This window comes from Passer domesticus, chromosome Z (assembly GCF_036417665.1).
Source record: "Passer domesticus isolate bPasDom1 chromosome Z, bPasDom1.hap1, whole genome shotgun sequence".
Taxonomy (NCBI): Eukaryota; Metazoa; Chordata; class Aves; order Passeriformes; family Passeridae; genus Passer; species Passer domesticus.
In genome coordinates this window covers 10,795,571-10,809,006 of record NC_087512.1, presented here as the reverse complement: position 1 = coordinate 10,809,006, position 13,436 = coordinate 10,795,571, and the positions used below count along the sequence as shown (strand labels likewise).

Here is a 13,436-nt window from a genome sequence, read left to right as displayed (position 1 = left end):
CCTGCAACTGGCTACATTCCCTAGAACTGTTATTGCACTTAGGAGAAATTTAATTTGCATTTTGGCAAACAGTGGCTCCACAAATTCTGATTTTCATGGGAAATATGCAGAAAATCCAGAGCATTGCTGGACCATAGGGTGTCATTCCTGATTGAGTGTTGTGAGCTGAAGTTTTAGTGCACAAAGATTGGTGGAACCAGCTTCACCAGCTTTATGTTTTCAGCCAAGGTGGGTGGAGTTGTCATGGGTGAGCAGTGGATAAGCAGGGGCCACGATAATAGCTTAATCCTGATGCCAGATCACCCACAAAACTTTCTCAAGGGATAACCCTCTTTGAGAAATTCAGGTGTGCACTACTGTCATTTAGGCACTACTAAGCAAAAACATTTTAGGGTAAGTCAAGGAGCAATATTCTAGATTATTAAATTCACTGATGGTAAATAAGTGGTCCTTGTGTTTAATTAGGGAACTAGGATCTGTAGGTTGCTCATTCAGTTTAGATACCTATGACACACACTAGATCCCGAAATGCTTTTTCAGACTTATCTTTCAGTTGTCTGAAAGCAACCCCTTTCCCCTCATACTGACAGCAATTTTTTTTCTTTTTAGAAATGTTATCTCACCTCTCATGTCTGATATGAAGAAATAAGAATCTTAGGTTCACACACATTTCTAAATCCATTATATAAGCTTACCTGGCATAGCTGCTCAGTAATACGGCAGAGGGGAAAAGTTTGACTTCTGATCCATCTTCACTGGGATTTTATGCTCTGAGAAGGGCAACATGAACCAGTCTGTGGTCTTTAACTTTATAATGAAAGTTTTTCCTGTTGATTTAAATAAAGTAATCCAAATATTAAAAGGCACTTAAAATGAAATTGTCTCAGAGACATTATGCTGATTAGATGGAGACACTGCACAGAGATACTTGGCTCTGCTTTTCCTCTGAAGCCCTGTATTTAATTTGTTTGGGAATTCAGTTAACTCAAGGCAAAAGTTCTTTGTGGGAGGTTTGTAGGATATTCACTGCATCATTATACATTTCTTTGTTATGGCATTGACTGATTTGTATCATGTTCTTGTGGCGCTCAGCAAGCCTGGGAGCTCAGCCAGGTCTCTTATTACACATTTGACTACAGAAATGAGTACATTTGGGAAGACAGAAGTGTTATTAAACTGAATCATGTTATGTCTTCATTTTTCTGCTTCAGAGTGGCATGATTTAGAATGAATTAAGCCAGGCTTGGGGCCTTTATGTGAAGGCAGTGAGTTAAAGATTAATATGGTACAGACAGGGCAATGATTTTTACAAAATTTCAAGAAATTCATTAATCTTACAGTAGTCACTGTTTCATCTTAGCATATCTGTCAAAAAAATACCCCAAACCTCTTTAGTGTGATTGCCTCTTGATCTTTAACACAGTTTTGTACATTTATGCTCAGTTTGGCTCAGAATCACATAACAGTCTTAGCAAAAAGATGGCTTCTCCAAGTATTACCCCTTCATGTGCAATCTGATCCAAAGATCAAGTTAACTTCTTTTTTGTGACTCATCAAAAACAATAATGTTTCTGCAAGACAGTTCTGGCCTTAAATTCATGGCCTAGCATTCACCTGAGCAAATAACTAAATGGAGAATTTGATCTCCAAATAAATCACTCAGGAAACTATATTATTTTCCAAAGGGCTCTGCAGGGATTCTGAGAGGTTAAGGCCCCCTCAGCCTATGTCTTGCTAAATATTTTCTCATCTTTTTCTCCGTAGAAGAGAATAAAAATACAGGCATTTGTTTCTAAAGTAGCCAGAGATTTTCTTCTCATACAACTTTTTCTAAATCTCTCCACAGTCTAGTCACAGGCCAGAACTGGGGATTCATTATAATACAAATTGGAACTGCTGCACTGACCAATTTTTCTGAGTGTTTTGATACTGTGTTTCAATTCAGATCCATTTCTAAACATCTGGAAGATGAAAAATCTCAATTAGCGTAGTCCCAAATAACAATCTTTTTTTATTAGATTTTTCCTTCAAAACCAAGAAAGAAATATAAGTGTTACTGGTTAAAATCTCACCAATTATGCAAGTTATTGTTTTCAAAACAATACCCATTAAAGTGATGCCTTGAGAGAAAACTATTAAGGAAAAAAAAACTATTCGAAAACTAATAAGATATAAAACAACTAAAAAATTATTAAACCAGCTGGTAAAAATGCCAGCACAAAAAAAAAAAAAAAAAAAGAGTAGCAATAGCAACAGTTCTACTGGGAATGCAGGTAAATTGAGGCAGGTCAGGTTGGCAGGTATGAAAATAAGGCACATTTTTTGGAACAAGAAATGTGGTGGAACACAATGAGAAGATAATTTATGATGAGTAGATAATGCAAGAGAAAGAGAAATAAAACCATTCAGTAATGAGCCTGGAGGAAAGATGATCCACCCATAAGCTTTTCTAACTTCTTTATCAGCAACATGACTTTAATAAAACATTTTCTGTTTCCATTTAAGCACTTACTTTAATCATCATCTAAAAAACCCAAAAAAAACCAAAAGCAAGGTATATATCTGTATCAAAGACTTTACACACATGAAGATTTTAAGATATTTTGTGAGCTCAAACAACACTGCACTTGTCAGGAAGGGCTGTAGCTGGCCAAGTGCCCCAAGGCACATGTGGAAACAGTACCAGTTGTTTTTACCTTCCCAGGCATTGCTTTCATCTTGCTTGAGCCAGTCATCTGAAGGGGCATTTCCTGCTCTTTGCTGATGCATTAGACATAATTACAACAGCAAAGGACAAGACAAAGAGCAGGGTGTTATCATTCTGCTGTTGGCAGCTATGACTATGGTGTTTTTCTTTCCAATTCTCCCAGAAGTCTCATGGATGTTTTGAAAAATAAGTAAAAAAGCTGCCAGTGTCAGCACTGATCACTGCAAGGCTCAAAGGAAGAGAAATTGTACTTTATAACTAGGAAGAAACCTGTTAGACCACGCCTGTGTACTCCTGCTACATGACAAAGGCGCTAGTGCTCGTGGTAGTGTGCTTTGGTGTGTAAAGGAAGTCCAGTAGTTGTTCAGGAGTGTTTAATGTGTGCTTATGGCCTGCAGGAAGTTTTTAAGTACCCTCAGAACTCACAAATCCAGTTCATACACGGGGGCTGAGGTTGTCTTTTAGGCTTTATGATAGCAGGAAGTCCAAAAGGAGTTAATGTGACACTGTCCAAAATGCCAGGATAAAAAGCCTTACTGTGTTTTGGTTATAAATAGACTAATCATTTACAAAAGAAAAGAAAACTATTTTTAAAAGACCTTAAAGACTAGTACTTCAAAAATTGAAATGAATGGAGTCTAACTTCTGTAGGAACAAAAGCCTCTGAGATCATTCCCAAATGCCACTATAAAAATATATATAGAACAATTTTATGAGAGACATGAAATGTGAAATGAATTTGGATTTGAATATTGTTACAAGGAGCCAAATAGTAAACTCTCAAGGCTATTTTTTTTACAAGGGAGACATCAACAATGTTAACAATTGCAGGTCTGCTTCAAAGCTCCAACAAAAGCCTTAAACACTTGTAAAACGTTAATAATTTCTAAAGCCATTTGTTCACAACAGGAAAAAATAATTTCACTTCCATATTTTCTCATCAGATCATTTAGGCTGGGCTATACTCGAAGTGCTGACCACAGTAAGAACCCCAGACATATAAAAGAGCCTGAGCAGTTACGCTATTTGCCAAAGACAACTGTTAGCTTAAGAAGTTGTATGGTGAAAGCACGTCACACCACTTGCTGGAGTCAGACAAATGCACACAATTTAAAGAAAGAGAGAAACCAACCACAACTTAACTAAAATGTTGAAGACCTGGCATAAGTGTCCTATCTTTTTTTCTCTCCAATTCAAAGATAGGTAATACTTCTCGTTCCACACTCATACCTACTAAAAATAGGGTTGAAGCAAAATCAAAGGGATGTTTTCCTGCTAGGTAAGTAAATAACAGTGTTAAGAGCAAGCTGGACCCAAAGAGTTGCTTACAGACTGGCAATTCTGCTTCAGGTTCAGTTAACATTGCTCTGAGGCTACAAAGCAACTATTCCCCTGGTACAGAAGTAGAAAGGAGTTATGCTTAAACATCATAGTAAGCAGGAGAACTATCTGCAGCCTAAGAATGTTCTTTTTAGACATTCAAGGAATATATCACTGTCTTCAGTAAAAGCGTTACCTGAGGAAGAATTACAAATCAAAAAATAACCTCTTTCTATGCCTAAAGATAATCTGAATTAGTCTGATCATCAGGTAAATCTGTTGCTTTAGGTCCATATATTCATCTCTTTCTCAATATGAAACTCCTTTAATACCTGGTTCAGTTGCTTTCCAAGGAGATGATTGAAATTGGTTCATTTTGAAGACACATTGTAAAAGGTATCTTCTAAGCACTACCCTCTGGTGATTACAACAAGCTGTTGTCAGAGCCTTTCTGCATCATTGTTATGCTGTACATTTCCATATTCAGTGTCTTTTGCCCTCAGACACTGGAAATCATAGAGCAAATAAACTAAATTTGCCATACACCAGTCCAATAACCAATACAAGGGGGAAAATAAGGGATCTGACACTGTGCAACCCCAGTGCCTGGACCAACAAAGGCAGAACAGAGTTTGTAGGAAAGGGATACAGAAGAACAAACACTGAGAGAGACTCCGTTTGAGAAAGAGAGAAGTGGTGGGACATTTTTAGAAAGGCCTCACTGCTTATTCAGGAAGAGAGATGGCACAAAAAACTTCTATTAGCCTTGAAGTTTACTCTTGTGTAAAGGTGAAAGGAAATAAGGATAGGTAAACAGGCAAGACATGCTCATGGTTATCCCAGCCCTTGCAGAAGGAAAAAGAATTACTGATTTAAAAAAAAAAAGTATAAAAGTATAATAGGCAGTTTGCTCACATGGCAGAAGACACTATATCTGTGAAAAAGACAGGAGCTTCTTGCAACAATGAGGGGAGTCCCACTGCAGGATTGTCAGTGGAACAAGGCTTAGACAAACAGAAACATTCTCATATCTTAGCTACTACCTCTTCAGTTTGAACACTGGTTCTTTACACATGATCTAGTTTTTTTGCACTGGTCCAAACATGCCATCATTGCCCTTTCATATGGATTTATAGGACTTTATTGTTTCATTTAAACATTTTGTGTGCTGGATTTTTTTTGTGGTCAAAAAATCCAGTGTATATTAGTAATTCTCTTATTATTTTCTAAGGAGAATTTACAGAATTTTTTTCCATCAAAACAAAATATATGACAGAGTTAGGGTTGTTCAGCAAGGAAAAGAGAAGGCTTCAGGGGGACCTTAGGAAAGCCTTCCACTGACTGAAGGAGGTTGCAAGACAGCTGGAGATGGACTTCTCACTCCTTGATAATCACCAGGCAATGGCTTTGAACTGAAAGAAGGCAGGTTTAAATTAGATATTGGAAGAAACTCTTCCCTGTGAAGGTGGCGAGGAACTGGGACAGGTTGCCCAGAGAAGTTGTGGATGCTCCATCCCTGGCAATGTTCAAGGCCAGGTTGGAGGGAACTCTGAGCAACCTGGTCTAGTGGAAGCTGTCCCTGCCATGGCAGGGGGGCTGGAATGAGATGATCTCTTCCAAACCATTGTAGGATTCTATGATGCATTGCAGTGATATTCACCAGTTTGGGCCTTCACCCTATACTCTGGGCTAAAGCAAGAAATTTTCCCCAGTAAGTCTCTTTCTAGTTCCGTAGCTGCTGATAATGTCATTGTCCTCTATGGGACACATGCATGAGCCAGAATTGGTATTAATTTCAGAATTTGTCAAATGTCATCCTCCTCCCAAAGTCTCAGATGAATAGTGAGATACTGTTCATCAATTAAGCAAAAAACCCTATTAAGTTGTCACTGAGAGAGAAAGCATTCTAATAAAGGAGGAACTGGAAGCAGAAGAAAAGGTCTAAAGGATAAGAGTGTGAATGATGGCAGCTGGAGCCTGCTTTTTCACCAAGGCCTAATTTCCTTAGTTGAAAACACACCACAGCTGGATGATCCACTCCAGGACATGGAATACATATTGAGATTTGTGTTTGAAATCCTGTGACCTTCCTGGGGAAATGTTCTCCATAAAGTTACAAATTTCTCAGAACAAGTGATCGGACTCCCAATATTACACTGGCACAGATGCATTCAGCTGGTTTGTACTTAATAATGCCCAGCTGCAGTAGTCATAAGTACAGTAGAAAGATGAGCAATAAATGGAGCCGTGGCTGTTCAGTCTTTAGCACATTTTGGGCTAATTTCTTCATGCTTTATTCATGAATTTTCACAATAAAGCTGGCCCAGTTGGTAGTTATCTGTACTTCTGTTTTCTTTTTACCTAGATCTGCTGCGTTTGACAGCCTCATGCTTGAGCAAAACCGGAACACAGTGTGAAACATGGATAAACTATCTACTTCTGACCTGTCTGAGGTCATCAAACAAAATCAAAAAACATCTCACAAAATTTCCATTTGGAAGCATGAGTTGGCTGAGCTGGATGCACAAACCCTGTCAAGCCTTCCCTGAAGTCTCACCAGGATATGAACTTTGAAATAAAGCTTAGTTTTTCTGAGTTCTGTTTTGAAGATTTCTGCCCTATTCAGAATGTCTGACTTGCCATTATTTTAAGAAAGAGGCAAAAGCCAAAGAGTGGAATTTGGAAATACATGTGTCATCAGCTCAATTATATTGTTGTCTAGAAGCAAGACATGCTGGCACATAACACTAATTTATGGTTACAATTGCATGCATGGAACAGTCATAATACATTTACTTGACCCATCTAGTAGCTATAGTCACTAGAAGTACATTCATTCCACTTAAAATCAACTATTGGTGGCCCTCTGTAAACCCCATTTCTGCACCCTGCCCTAATACAACAAAAACAAAGAGATTTGTAGGGCCGTGAGGAATGTTTCAGAAAGCTCTCCTTGTAATAAAAGTTTCTAAAATCCCATCCCAAGTTCTTACATACAGGGTCACATTCCTGCTATATAAAAAATTTACCACTTGGTTTTAAACCACTAGAAATTAGGGAATTGATTCAGATCCAATATCAACAGTGCTCAACCCTGGCCAACAGCACTATCATACAAGAGGAATCATGAAATTGCTTGATCCAGTGCCTACCTAAGTGAACACAAAACTTTCTTTGGGTTTGAGGAAGAGCTGGTTGGGAAAAGGAAGAGATGTCCAACACTGATTTAGATATTAACATGGCTAGGTAAATTTTCAGATCTTAAGTCATAAGAATTCATGTTTCTGTAGAGAGGACGTATGGTTTAGTGACTGAACAGCTTCACTTCTTTTAGATTCCTAATAGCATCAAAACAGTTGTTGGATGAAGATAAAAGACATGCACAGACACAGACAAGAAAACTTGTCACAACATTTGGGCTAAAACCTTCAGGTGCAAGTACTAGCCAGTTCTTTGAAAATACTAATTTTTAGAAATATTTTTTTTCTGATCGGTTTTCCACTACCCTTTGAGAAATGAGGTCTTTTATGGCTCACATTTTGCACTATGAGTCATCACTTTGAAACATTGATCATGTCTGGATTGTTGAAAAGTATGGTATTTAAAAATAAATAAATAAAAAGTTTTGCCTGAGAATTTCAAACTGGGTGTTCTCTGCCCACATATGGATGGATAAATTTTTTATACTCAGTGTTAAAGAAATATTTAACCAACCCCTTCACTCAACCAAGCTCATCTAAGTTAGTGGAAGTGAAGCCACTAACTCCTGACTGACTGAGCTTCTGTTCATTTCAAGGATATTATGTGTCAGCTGTATTCAGATTTAAAAAAACACCAACTAGAAAAAGATATGACATTATCAAAGTTAGCAAGAAACAGGAGATTAATTTGACTGACTTGGGGGATGTAGGCTGGGAAGACATCAAGAAAGCTCTTCCCTGGAAAGGTATTAATGACTGGTGACCAGGGATGAGTAACAGAGACTACAAACTTATACGATTGTCAGGAATTTGTCACAAGGTTCAATCACCTTCCTAGCTGCTGTTGTTAGTGAGTCCAGAGCAGTAGTGCTTCTGCAGGACTCCAGGCTTTTTTTGTAGGCAGCCATATACCTATATAACCAGCTGGAAAAAAGGAGAGCCAAAGTTTTTCTATGTGCACCACAAGCAAATAGGCCAATGGTGGTTCATTCATGAACAACAGCATGGGAACCTCTCATGATGTGTGTAAACAACCAGTCCAAGTAGGGAATCCAGAGCAATGCAGCTGCATGATAGCTCTGTGTGTGAAAAGTGAGCACGTGTGTGCCACTGCTGGCACTGAGTGCAATCCCTGCTCAGTCCCTCTGGAAAACTTGTGCCAACAGTTTTGCATCATTACAACACAATTAAGTGCATGATGATTTAGCCCATTCACTGACAAATAAATTATTTGTGTGAGATGAGAACACAGGTGTGCACTGCTAAACCCTGGGAGCATCCTCCCTAAGTTTATCAGTAGAAATCATGGAACCCAGTGTTTGTTCAGGATTTGCCCAAGTCATACAGCCCACACAGGAAAGCTGTAGCAAACTGTGCTTTTCAGGCCTTCAAGCTACAGGTTCTGTGTGGTAGGAACATAAAGTTTTATCTGCCATCTGCCCAGTTTAGTGGCTACTGCAATGTTAATCCTCTCAGCAGCATATCTGATCTGAACAATTATCTGGAGGAATAGTTGAGTCAGACCTGAATCCATCAGGATCCATCCAACAAGACATTTTCTGCACTGTAGGCCTGTGCTTATGCTGCCAGGCTGCCTCATTCATGCAGCCCTTGGGAGCACCTTGGAAGAGGATGATAATATTGCATTGCTACTCCATCAGCTTCTTAGTCCTTTGCTTTCAGTTTACAATGTCTTTCCAAATTCCAAAAGTTCAAAGTAGGTAGTGTTTATGAGTTCTTAGACTGGGATTCATGGCACCTATTTTTAGTTTTAGAAGTGCAGCAGGTTGTCCAAGCTGGCCATCCATATTCCTCCTCCAGGGAGGAGCAAAGCTCCCCAAAAAGCAAGTCAATCCAGTCAAAAATGGATGCCTAAAATAAACTCGATTTATCACCCTCTAGTAGCTTCTGTTGTTCTGATAGTAGGGGATGCTTGGTAAACTAATTAGACTATTAGACTTATTCTGTGTAAACCTAGCTGAGTCCCTGGAAACACTTTTCCATACTTCCAACTGTCCATTATGAGTATACTGTAGCTTTGGAAAAAGTCTCTCTGTTAACTTGAAAAGCCTCTGAAGGAGGTGAAAAACTGAACACACTATAAAAACTTAAATCATCTTACTCTTAGGAATTATTCAAGAGCAAATAGACCAGCCAAAAAGAAGAACACAGCAGGTTACAGAATTTCTACCACAGCATGTTGGATGCTTTTAAGTTTCCATGAGCCCAATCAGAGACCGAAGAAGTTCAAGGCACAGGAATCCCTGTAGGTTACATAGACACCACACACCTTCAGGAAGACACACATTGTGACACACTCACATATTACCCTGCGTACACCTTCTCCTACACATCTGCTTTTGGCCACTGCTGAAGAGAGTGCATAGGAGTTGGTCTGACTGAGTAATCCTGCTCAGACCACAGATTCTCATGCATCTACTAGCCCCATTACCAGTTTTTGATTCACAAATTTACCATCTAGGAATTAACACATTTGAAAAGCGGTGATCTAAACTAAATTTAAAACTCTCGCCAATTAGCACCACCTACCAATAAAGCTTCATCTCAGCTAATTATTGAGACTGAAGCTCTTCCTGAAACTATACCCATAAAACTGGCAACAATAATTGCCTGTTTTGTTGACTGTATATATACTTTTGGAGTCCTGTTTACCCCTGTTTATGCTTAGAAGATTATAAAATATGCTCATCTGAACACTTCTTTGTACTCAGTTTTTCTCTATCATCCACTCTTTTTAGGTAAGTTCAGATAAACTATACATCCTCAGTCTACTATTTTTATGGTTCAAACTATTAAAAAGCCACATGAAATGAAGAAAAACTTACAGCTTTTATGTGGTCACTGCCACCCTGAGCCAAATCGACGTTTTGGTATCTTTGGACTCTAAGCATCTGGGTTTGAGCTTTGCATCCTGTAAAGGAGAGAGATAATATCACAGGGTGCAGACAGGAAAAACAGGAGCAAAACAAAACTTTTGATGCAAAAATCCTGAATCAAAATTTTCAGACTGTAATGACCCTGTTATGTGATTGTTTAGGTTAGTGTTCAGTAGAAGTCAAGGGATGGTGCAACAATTGTGAGCTGTATTACTGGGGCTTGAGGGATGTTCCACTCTTCCTCTTCAGACTGAGAATCCATCACATATATGCTCACAAGGACTTTAAGCACCTGTGAGTATGAGGGGTTCCCACCAGTTTGGACTAGGAAGATATCCTGTCCCTCACTTCACACCGCAATGTGCAACTACCATTCTGTACCATGTGTGTAACAGCACTGACATCAAGTTACTCTTAGGTAACTTGATATACCTCCAAATGTAAGCAGAAACCACAGAAAGAGAAAGGGGCAACAAATGAGTAACAGGTCATGTCTGGATATGATTTTTGTGCAAATTAGAGGTCGTCTGAACAGGTCAGGGAAGGTTGATTTTTTTGTTTGCTCAATTCTGTAATACAGGATCAAAGGCACATCTGAAAAATTGAAAGGCAAGTCGTTTAGAGCTGTTGAAGGTAAGAAATACATAAAAATAAGATTTTTTTTTTTCATAATAATACCTTAAGTATTACTAATTCTCCTGTTACAGGAGAAACTGTATGAGAAAGTTGAGAAAGCCATTATAGGACTCTTATAAAAGTTAAGCATTATGTGAATTGTACAAATATCTTCTGTTGAACAAAACATAATTAAATTTTGGGTCTTCATTCCTCAGTGAATGAGCAACCACCAAGAAATGCAATTAGGAAGCTGCCCTTTGGGCATCTTCTACCATAATTTTTTATTAATGATTTTCTTGTAGATGCTCAAGATGCTGCTCATGGATATCACTAGAGGTAAGATACAGGATTATGTGAATTTTTTGTGTGTTCTAAGATGCTCGTTCCAAAAATCCTTAACAAATTATTCAGCTTCTTATCAACTATGAACTCCATTTGACACCTGTAAAGACTGTTAAAAATGTCATGGCAGCCTTCCAAAGATCCCTGAATTTAATCCAAAGGAGAAAAAGTCCTATTGAAGTAAATACTAAAATTTATGTGAAGTGTTAAAAAAATGAAAAGAGAAAATTTTCACTTGCTTTTCTATATCATTCCTAACTGTATTAGAAATTATCTAATAGACTATATCATTTGTGTGATTAATTTGTTCTTTAAGAAGTATTTCTACGCAAGAGAAGCTCTTAAATTCAGCTCACCAGACAAAACTGGTGAGTAAATTTAACTCAAAATAAGACAAAATTTTAGAATTTACTCAGTGTTAGTTTAGAATAAGTCAAAACATCCAAGAAAATATGAGATAAACTAAATTAAGAAAAAGAAGCAGTACATTCAAAATAAAACAGAGCTGAATGAGGCTAATCCACCTATCCACCTTCTTTAAGGGGATTTAGAGGCCTGAGATGGTATTTTACATCCAATAAAAAAAATAACATAAAACAACAACACTTTTGAAAGACATGGATTACCTGGGATAATAGAATAAAAAATATTTAAAAAAAAAAAAGAAGATTGAGGACTTAACTTTTTTTAGAAGAAAGAAGACCAAGAAGTACGTGACTATAGCCCTCCAATATATGGAAGACTGTAAACAGATTCACAGTATCACAGAATCATAAAATGTTTTGGATTAGCAGGGACCTTAGAGTTCCCTGTGTTCCAAACCCCTGCCACAGGCAGGGACAACTTCCACCAGGCCAGGCTGCTCCCAGCCCCATCCAGCCTGATCCTGGACAGTGCCAGGGATGGGGCACCCACAGCTTCTCTGGGCAACCTGTGCCAGGGCCTCCCCATGATCTGAGTAAAAAACTTCTTCCTAATATCTCGTCTAAATCTACCATCTTTCAAATAAAATGATGTCTCACTGTTCCCTGTAGCCCTGCACTTTAATCACTTTGTGGTACACACCTAGGCAGACGAATCTCAAGGGAAGACTCGTTGTTCCTAGTGGGAAATCCCAGTAGGCTATGCCAAGGCAGACACAAGAGAATTTAAGACATGAAAAGATAAAGTGCTTGTAGGTACACTGGAAAAACTGTAGCATACCACACAAGCAGCTTTTGTAATTCCCAAACCTGGTATGTATTCTTCGTTCAAAACTAACATGGCAGAGATGCCAAAACCTACATTGTTTTCTGTGCTGATTTATATTGCGGTTAAAATAGAGAAAGTGCCTACATTTTCATACAAAATATTGAATTCATACACAAAACCTCCTTCTTTTTTGTCTTTTGAGTTAGTGAAAAGCAAGGCCTTTTGAGATGTTTTAATGCTGTAATCCAGCCACTCTAGGGACAGACAGTAAGGGCCACTCACCTTTCCAGTCCCAGCTGGAAAAGAAATGGAAAAGCCTAAAAGACAAAGGATGAAGATTCAGTAGCAGAAGCTGCTGCATTATCACAGGCCAATTTCAATGTTCATATTAACTTTCAAAGATTTAAATAATTTGATATTATTATGGAAATTAGTTTTCCCATCACTTTTCTGTTGATTTAACTCTCAAATCTGTCTCTTTTTCTAACATGCTTCAATTAAAACTGCATCAACATCAGATACATCTGAATTTCATAAAAAAATTTATTTTAATCTTACTGAGTTAGGCATGAATCTTTGATATTTCATAATGTGTAAAGAAGGACCGATGAGAACAAAATTTCCTATTTCATTCACTTAATTCAGATCCTTCCAACAGTAACAGGGAAAAGCACTTCCCTCAAACCGTTAAAGAAATAATAGTGAACTGAATTCTTTCCATGTCAGCCTCATTAAGCATTATTATTAAGATAATGACTTTTCAAGAAGAGACAATGCTGTCAGGCATCACATTAAGGTAAGACAGGCCACTGTTCATCTGAGAAAAGTAGCTGTTCATTTGTTCTAGAACAGCTCCTGCTATGCCACTTTTTGTGTGTTCAGCTTCTTATCAGTTTGATGATGCACTTCAGGTAAGACCTGGACTTGGGGGCAGCTTTACAAATGATCTGTATAAAGGTGATGGCATCAATGGCATTGCAGACAGCAAACTTTGAGGAGTTAGGCAACAATTTCACACAGCCAGAACAAATACAACCACAAAAAGTCATGTAAGCAGGTAAGAAAGGGTCAGACAGAAGTGCAAAAGGTGTATACAGAAGTTATATTTATATATCAAGTTGAAAATCTCAGAGACTCAGTCAGAAGGGACCTACAGAGACC

At 38.1% G+C, this 13,436-nt stretch overlaps 1 long non-coding RNA gene across 1 annotated transcript in view; it reads right to left on the bottom strand.

Annotated features, from left to right (window-relative positions):
• Positions 1-695: 695 nt before the first annotated feature.
• LOC135290716 (uncharacterized) overlaps positions 696-13,436 on the bottom strand; it is a 32,722-nt gene continuing 19,981 nt past the window's right edge. The window contains exons 2-3 of the long non-coding RNA XR_010353499.1: positions 10,074-10,159; positions 696-827 (exon numbers count right to left, since the gene is read on the bottom strand). This is a non-coding gene — a long non-coding RNA (uncharacterized LOC135290716). The remainder of the gene's footprint in view (positions 828-10,073; positions 10,160-13,436) is intronic.